Genomic DNA, 7,900 nt, shown 5'->3' on the forward strand with positions numbered 1-7,900 from the left:
ACTACCAAGGAGGCCTCCAGTCTCCATCCTGGGTCCCAGGGAGGAGGATGAGACTCCACCCAAAACTTTCAATTCGGAAACCGAGCCACCTGGACTCTCGAGAGAGGTAAGGAATACCAGTCATTAAACAGGAATTGGGACTTCCCACGGAAGGACCTATACAGAGGGCTGGATGCAGCGGCACTCCTGGTCCTGACCCGCGGCCATGATGGTGGCCGGTGTCCCTGGTTTGTGCGGCTTTAGGCTGCACTGGGTTTGTCTGTCTGGTGTTTGTTTGTCTTAGTGTTTGTTGTCTTGGTGTTTGTCAAAATGGTCCAAGGGTCGTCGTTGTCTGCTTCTGTGTGCACCCCGCTACAATGTTTTATGAAAATTTTTAGGACTTCAAGGAGCGAGCTACAGGTTCTGGGCAACCTTAGGCTGCATTTTTCTGGTTTGTTTTGTCTTTTTTCTTTATTGTCTTTGTCTTTGTCAAAATGGGTTAGGGTCAGTCATCTTCGTCGACCCCCTATCAGTCAGGCCCACTCCGAGTGAGTGGAAGGGGAGCTTGATCACCTCCCGGGAAGCCATAGAGCTCCCTCAGAAATTGGGAATTAGTTAGGAATTGGGTGGATTGTTTAAACTCTGAGTGAATGTCTGGTGAAAGTGTGTGAGTGTGGAGGGAGGGGGCCTGCCCTCTCCTCTCCTTTATGTGACTCCACGACTTCGGTTACAGAGTCCAAGTGGGCCCCAACCTGCGGTTCCTCGATTTGTCATATGGCATAACGGTGACTCACCCCCATGTGGAGGTGACCAGGCCCGGGGTTTATACGGGTGTACCTTAGCTAAGATGAATCTAAGCTCCCAAGGACGTGGCCAGGTGGGCATCTGTGTGAAGATCTGTGAAAACAGGTCACTCCCTCCCTTGTCTGTCTCTCATCACTGATCATCATGGGTTCAGGACAAAGTAAACCCACTGTTCTCAATTGCATTTTGGAAATAGCTGTTTGTTTGTGTGGGACTAGCCAATTTACTACAGAGAAGGGGGACTGGATGCAGATCCAGCCTGGGCTAGTCTACTAAGAAAGTGTAAGTACGGGTGTTTGTCTGCCTTAGCTGCTCATTAGCTAGTCTGTGAAGTGAAAGCTACTTTGATTTATTCTGCTTTTCTATTGATACGCTTGGCTGAATGTTTGGGCTGAACCCGTAATGGTCTGCAAAAGTCTCTCGGCAGCTGTGAGAATTATTTTTCTCAGAGTCTTTTGCTCACTATTAAAGGGGAATCAGCCCACTTAGTTAATAAAGATTTCTGTCTACCAGTTGATCTTACCTAGGTTGTAAATTTACTGTATTAAACTGAAGTTCTAGGGTAGATTTAAAGGTTATAATGTTAATGCTTTTGATTTACAGTAATTCTGTGAATGGGAGTGGCCCACTTTCCAGGTGGGGTGGCCGGATGCGAGGTCTTTTGATCTGACCACTGCCTACCGGGTCCATTATGTCATATACGGCCGCCCAGGGCATCCTGATCAAATTCCTTATATTCAGGTTTGGGTTGACATTCTGTCCAAGAAACCCCAGTGGATAAGGGCATACCTCCTGAGGGGAAAATTGGGACAGAGACAGACAATTCTTTTGGCCGGGCCCCAGAAGGGAAAGGCTCCCCTGGTCCTTCAGGGAGAGCAGGAAGAACCCATAGGCCAGTCGCCCCCCTATGTTCCCCTGGTGCCAGATCCGGGTGAGCCCCAGCCTTAGGCCCAGGCCATGCCACCAGCTCTTGACCTGGAGCCCCTATCTCCCCTGATGCCAATTGTCTTCCCTCCGGACCCACCGATGGGAGGGGCTTTGTCGTCCTCCAACCCCTTCAGTCCGTCCCATACTAGACATGGAATGGAATATGGAGCTTCCAGGGGTGTTGGGCCAGCGGCACCAACGCCTCTCCTGCCCTTGAGGCAGGCTGGGCCACCGGACCTGGGTCCAGACGGCCAGCCTTTCATGATTTATGTCCCTTTCTCATCTAGTGATTTGTATAATTGGAAGAATCAAATCCCTCTTTTTCTCAGACCCCTCTGGGTCTGATCTCTCTGTTGGAGTCAGTCTTTTTTTTAGCCTACGTGGGATGACTGCCAGCAGTTACTGCAGACCCTCTTCACCTCAGAGGAGAGAGAGAGGGTGAAGGTGGAGGAAGGGAGGACTGCTTTTCTCTGAAATGCCCACTGTTTAAAGGGAGATGAACAACTGGACTGGGATACAGGGGGTTGGTCAGAGAGATCAAAAGCAAGAGGAAAAATCTGTGGGGGAAAGCAACGGGCCCTGGGCTGAGAGATAGCGGCAGAGTGTCGGTAGTTATTTTACTGGCTACAGACCACTATGCAGGCATAGGGATTTCATCTGTAGCTTACCAGCAGATGCCTTATCAACTGACTTCAAGGTCGCAAATTTTTTGTAAGCTCCGTGAATCTTTCTCTGCCTTAGTTTATTACATTAAAAACAACTAAACTCCCAGGAGCAAAGCGGAGGAGAAACACAGCTGAAGTCTGCAGCCGCCCTGGTGATTTAGAACTGTCTGCTAGGCAGACTCAGCCCGCAAGAGTCAGGACAAAGAAGGGGGCCTGGATGCCTGAGCTGTCTGCAGTGGCCCTGAAAAAAGAAGCAGCAGCAACAGCGAGAAAGTGGAGAATGGCAGAAATTTACCTGATACTAGAGCTGCCCCACTGCTGCCCAGTGAGCAATGACTGTTTTACAACAAGCAATACAAGACTTGGGCCTTTGGCTTGCAGGCTACAGCAGTTAAGCCAGAAGCCAGTGACTGGTACTAGCCTTCCTACAGCCCCAGGAATAGAGCAGCAAGCCTGAGATCTACGAAAGATGCAGATAGAGCTAGTATAAGTCCCTGTTTGCAAATGTGCTAAAAGGGTATAGTACCTGTTGCTGCTGGAAGGGAAGGGGCTGATATACCCTTCCAGTGCACTCCCTTCAAAGAGGCCTGGCAGCTGCTCTGCCATAAAGGGGACTGGTGGGAAGACAAGGAAAGCAGGGTCCTGTAACTAATAAACAGGGTTAAGAAAAGGGCAAAGAAAAGGGCGCTCTCCCTGGACCTGGGAGCCATCAGGACTTTGAAATTCTCCAAGAGAGGAGGAGTCTGACTCAGAGACTTGCCGAAACCTCATTGGGTTAGGAGGACTGGAGGCTGCATATTGAACTTATAGACTGCAATTTGCTAGGCAGAGGTCCAAGCCCAGTTCTATAGGGGTTAAGCTACCTGTGTACAGCAAAACAACTTTCTCCTGTGCCAGAATACATTTTAAGGAAATTGGACAGACTGTGTTTGTGGCTAGAAAGAAGAACTGGCCATAATGCACAGCACTGACAGTAGCCTGCAGAAAACTGTATAATAGACTTAGATGATGCCTGCATCTTCATGGACATAGCTCCAGAGAGACAAGGACAATTTTGCCTTATATAGGAATGTCAAGGATAGACTTTAGTCACCTCCCTAAAATGTATACCCCTACCATATGTCATGTTTAGTAGCAGGAGATTTAGCTGCCTGAAGCAGCCATAGTGCCAATATTATATTTCATTGTATTAATATGTTGTATTAACCTTTGATTCTCTTACAGGTTTGAATGTAGCTGTAGCTGCCAGCAGTTTCTGTAGACTGGTGATGGTCTACAGTCCTTGGTAGTCTTTGGGAGTAACTGGCAAGTGTCCAGTCTCCCACACTGAAGGCCATTGTTATGATATGTGTTAGCTGTCCTATAAGGGGACTATGTGGGGTGAACCTCAAAAGTAGAGGGTGCCTAGCAGCTGAGAGGGCAGGTGCCCAACTGGGCAAAGAAGAATACCCATCAGGTTTTGGTCTCTATTGAGAGACAGTTGACAGTTAGCAACCTGTATACTGTCTTGCAGGCCTGTGTGACCATGCCATGTCAGGGGTGGCACAAAACCTCAACTGTAGGAAACTGGGGAAGGCCTGTCTAGAATAGAGGGGGTTAGTAAAGTGGTGAATACTAGCCCTCTGTTACAGGAATTACAGACCTTGTGAGGTCCTGTGACATGTGAGACCCTATAGGGAAATAAAGCTCCTTTAGTCCGTTCTGAGAGAACAAGTCAAGTAAGGGGAGCCCTACTACAGGGACAGCTGTAACTATCTATTTAAGTATCGACACATTGCAAATTTCCTCTTACCATTTAAAGACAGATTAAAGGGGCCAAAAGGTAGACTTTCTTGTGGAACTCAGCACTCACTCAAGCCCTCTAATGGGGAAAGGAAAAAAAAGAGTGAACATTTCAGCTTCCTGAAAACAGCTACCTTGAACCCTGCCACATTCCTCCCTGACGAGGAGGCAGAGGCCCCTTTGCATGAGTGCGAGGAGAAACTGACTACCCTCACTTCCCTCCATGAGGACCTTATGAACCAGCCCCTACAGAATCCCTCTACATGGACGGGAGCAGCTTCGTAGAAGAAGGTACCTGGTATGCGGGGGCGGCAGTAGTGACTGAGGTGGAGCCAGGGGAGATCTACAATCTTCCAGGATTAGAAAGAAGCCCTGGTGAGTGCAGGGATATATCTCCTCACACTGCCCTTACAGGAGTACACGGGAGCCACCTTAAAGAGGACTCCTGACCTCAGGAGGAAAGGACATTAAAAATGCTCCTGAGATACTAAACCTCCTGGCAGCCATATAGGAGCCAAGGAAGTGGCTAAAAGACCAGTAGGGCCCCTAGAAGTTCTCATAGCCCTGCCAGCACGAAGGCTCCCAGAGAAGCCTACTCATCTGCCAGAGGAGCAGAGGCTAGCTGAGAAACTAAGGGCCCAGGAAGGAGAGGCTGGATGGCTAATTCTGCCAGATGGGAGGCCTATAGTGCCAGAAGCCCTGGGGCGGACCATCTCTTCCCAGACCCACCAGAGTACCCACCTGGGGGGGATGAAGCTATCAGAACTACTGGGAAGAGAATTTTACATCCCAGGGCTCCAGAAAATATCCCAAGACTTGGTTAGAAGGTGCCAAGTGTGTGCCTGGGTGAACCAAGGGCCCCCTGTTGTGGCCGCGCTGGGGCAGCGATTCCAAGGTCAGAACCCCGGAGAACACTGGGAAGTGGACTTCACCTAGATACCAGGAGGACAAGGAGGGAATAAATACTTGCTGGTTTTCATTGATACCTTCTCTGACTGGCCTGAGGCATACCCAACCAAGGCAGAGACAGCACAGGTAGTAGTTAGGAAACTCCTCACTGAAATTGTCCCCCGGTTTGGCCTACCACTATACATGGGGTCTATACATGGCGTTTATAGCCAAAGTTACACAATCCATGGTTAAGGCCCTGAGCATTACCTGGAAATTGCATTGTGTTTATAGACCACAGAGTTCTGGACAGGTAGAGAGAATGAATCGGACCTTAAAGGAAACATTAAGTTAAAATTAGAGACTGGCGAAAACTGGGGAAGTCTCCTTTCTTTTGCTCTCCTCAGAGCTAGATGCACCCCGTATGTTTGGCAGGCTCCCACCTTTCCTTCCCCACCTAAGGGAGGAAGATCTTGCCTGGCTGCCTACCCAAAATTTGCCTAAGTCCTTACAGGCTTTGCAGAGCAGCACCATGCCAGCACAACGGGTTGTGAGAGCCTTACGGGAGGAGGACATGCTAAGATCCAGTCCAACGCAGCCTGCCTTCTTTCCGGGTGATCTCATCTGGGTGAAGTGCCACAACCCTGGCAGCCTGAAACCTAGATGGAATGGACCCTACCAGGTGGTGCTAAGCACTCCAACCGCCATCAAAGTCGCAAGAAAGAGACACTGGAAATTGTAACCCCGTCCTCCTCATGCCTCTTGCCTGGTGGACTGACAAATGGGGAAGGGAAAGACGTGGGAACTAAGACTCTATGTCAGTGGCCGAGACCCTGGCCAATCCTTCACCATCCAGTGCCGCACTCTTCCCCGGAGGCTCAACAACTACCCTGCTCTCCTCCTTGTCAGGACCAGTTGTTCTGCTCCTCCTCGGGATACTATTTGGCCCCTACATTTCCAAATGCCTCCTCAATTTCATATCGTAGAGGAGGGTGCTGAATCAAAGATTTGATTCGGGCATAAGACCAGTAGGGAATGTGCTAGGGGGAGAAACTGCGGCATGGAAAAATTACTGATTGTGTTGGGGGCAGGGGCCGTGGCATAGAAAAATTGCTAATTGTCTTAGAAAAACAATGTATTATGATTAAACCCAGCTAGGTGTGACCCCGTTTTCCTCCCATTTGCACTTGTTATTTATTTATTTATTTATTTGTTTGTTTGTTTGTTTATTTATTTAACTAATTAATTTTTGGGCAGCCTGAGAAAAAGTCTTTTATAATTTATAGCAATGTACAAATACTGTAGTTGCACACCAACTTGGAGAGACAGACCAAACTAATTTTAATTTAATCTGTCTCCCTACGCCAGGTCCTCCTAATCAGGAATCGTTGGGAAGCCCAAACAGCTTCACAGTTCCTGCTTCCTGACTACTGTCACATTTGCCATCTTTGTCATCACAGGCAAATGCCAGCAGAGGCCTTTTTGGGTGCCAAGCCACAGTGAAGGTCGGGGACTCACACTTCACCTGCCATAGCTTGTCTCCTGTCTCTACTTCAGCAATGTCAATAAAGTGATCTTCTGATGCTGAAGCCAGCAATTTCCCATCATGGCTGAAACTGAGGGTCCTCACAGGCCAGCACAGCCTGGAAAAGCACCAAACACACACTAACTCATCCACATCCCAGAGGCTGACCAAAGCATCTGCACTTCCTGTGGCAAAGTACTTCCCCGTGGGGTCAAACTTGATGCAGATGCAGTAAGAAGGGTGCGCCTTGATGGACTGCACATGCTTCAGCTCTGGGTAGCTGAGGATGTTGATGCAACCATTGCCATCTGTCAGGAAGAACATGTCATTGTCATTGTTCCAGGAGATTTCATTGACCTCAAACTTGAACTGCTCCTCCGCTTTCGAACTGTGTGTCTTGGCATCAATAAAGGTCACCACATCATCCTTGTTGCCTACAGCCATGGTCTGCCCATCAGGACTCCAACAGATATTAATGTTCTCCCCTTTAGTGTTCACAGTAGTGATGCATTTGGTAGTCCTCACATCCCAGATGCAAATGGTTTTGTCTCCAGATGCTGTGACGAAGAGGTCAGGGTTACTTGGTTGCCAACACAGCTGGTCCACGCTGTCGCCATGTCCACAGTAATTGTTTTCTTTGACCAACCGATCCTTCTCCAGCAAGAAGACGCTAGCAGTCTTGTCGAAGGACCCAGAGGCCAGACGCTGCCCATCGCAGCTCCAGGCCACTGAGTGTACCTTCGCGCTGTGTGCCCGGAACTCGCTTGTTTTCCTGTGGCCCCAGAACAGCTCCTGCATGCCCAGCACGTAGTGTGTCGGGTCACTGCTCACGGAGCACCAGTGGGCCATGGAGCCAGGCCCCATGGCAGCTGTGGGTACTGCCATGCCAAGCTCCCACACAGCCGCCTACAAGACAAGTCTTTTTCAAGTAATAGCTATTAAGTGCCAGGCTATTGGGGTCCAGCCCCAGAAGGTCCAGGGGTTCCCAAAGGTGTGGATGGAGTCGGCGAAGAAGGAATGACACAGAGACAGCGTTCAGTTGATCAGCATAGCCAGGTTCTTCCGCCAGGTTCTGTCTCTATTGTGCTGTTACACCTGTATTTATACCAGTTGATTTTAATCCTATCCATTCTATTCCAAAGGTTAGGGCGTTTGTTAATCTAGTTCTGTTGAGTTTAATCCTGTCTAGGTTAATCTCTGTGTTCCATTATAAGGGCTATTCCAAGGTCACTGCTCTACTGATAAGCCAGAAGGAAGTGACTGAAGGAGATTATCCTACCCAGTAAAGGTTATGTCCTCCCAGCCTCGCTGCTTGCCTTCCCCGGGACTT

The 7,900-nt window shown here is 49.1% G+C and overlaps 1 pseudogene; it reads right to left on the reverse strand.

The window, feature by feature from the left end:
• Positions 1 to 6,423: 6,423 nt before the first annotated feature.
• LOC102432610 lies at positions 6,424 to 7,455 on the reverse strand (annotated as a pseudogene).
• Between the last annotated feature and the right edge of the window lie 445 nt (positions 7,456 to 7,900).

The sequence above is a fragment of the Myotis lucifugus genome, unplaced genomic scaffold, assembly GCF_000147115.1.
Source record: "Myotis lucifugus unplaced genomic scaffold, Myoluc2.0 scaffold_860, whole genome shotgun sequence".
NCBI classification, from domain to species: Eukaryota; Metazoa; Chordata; class Mammalia; order Chiroptera; family Vespertilionidae; genus Myotis; species Myotis lucifugus.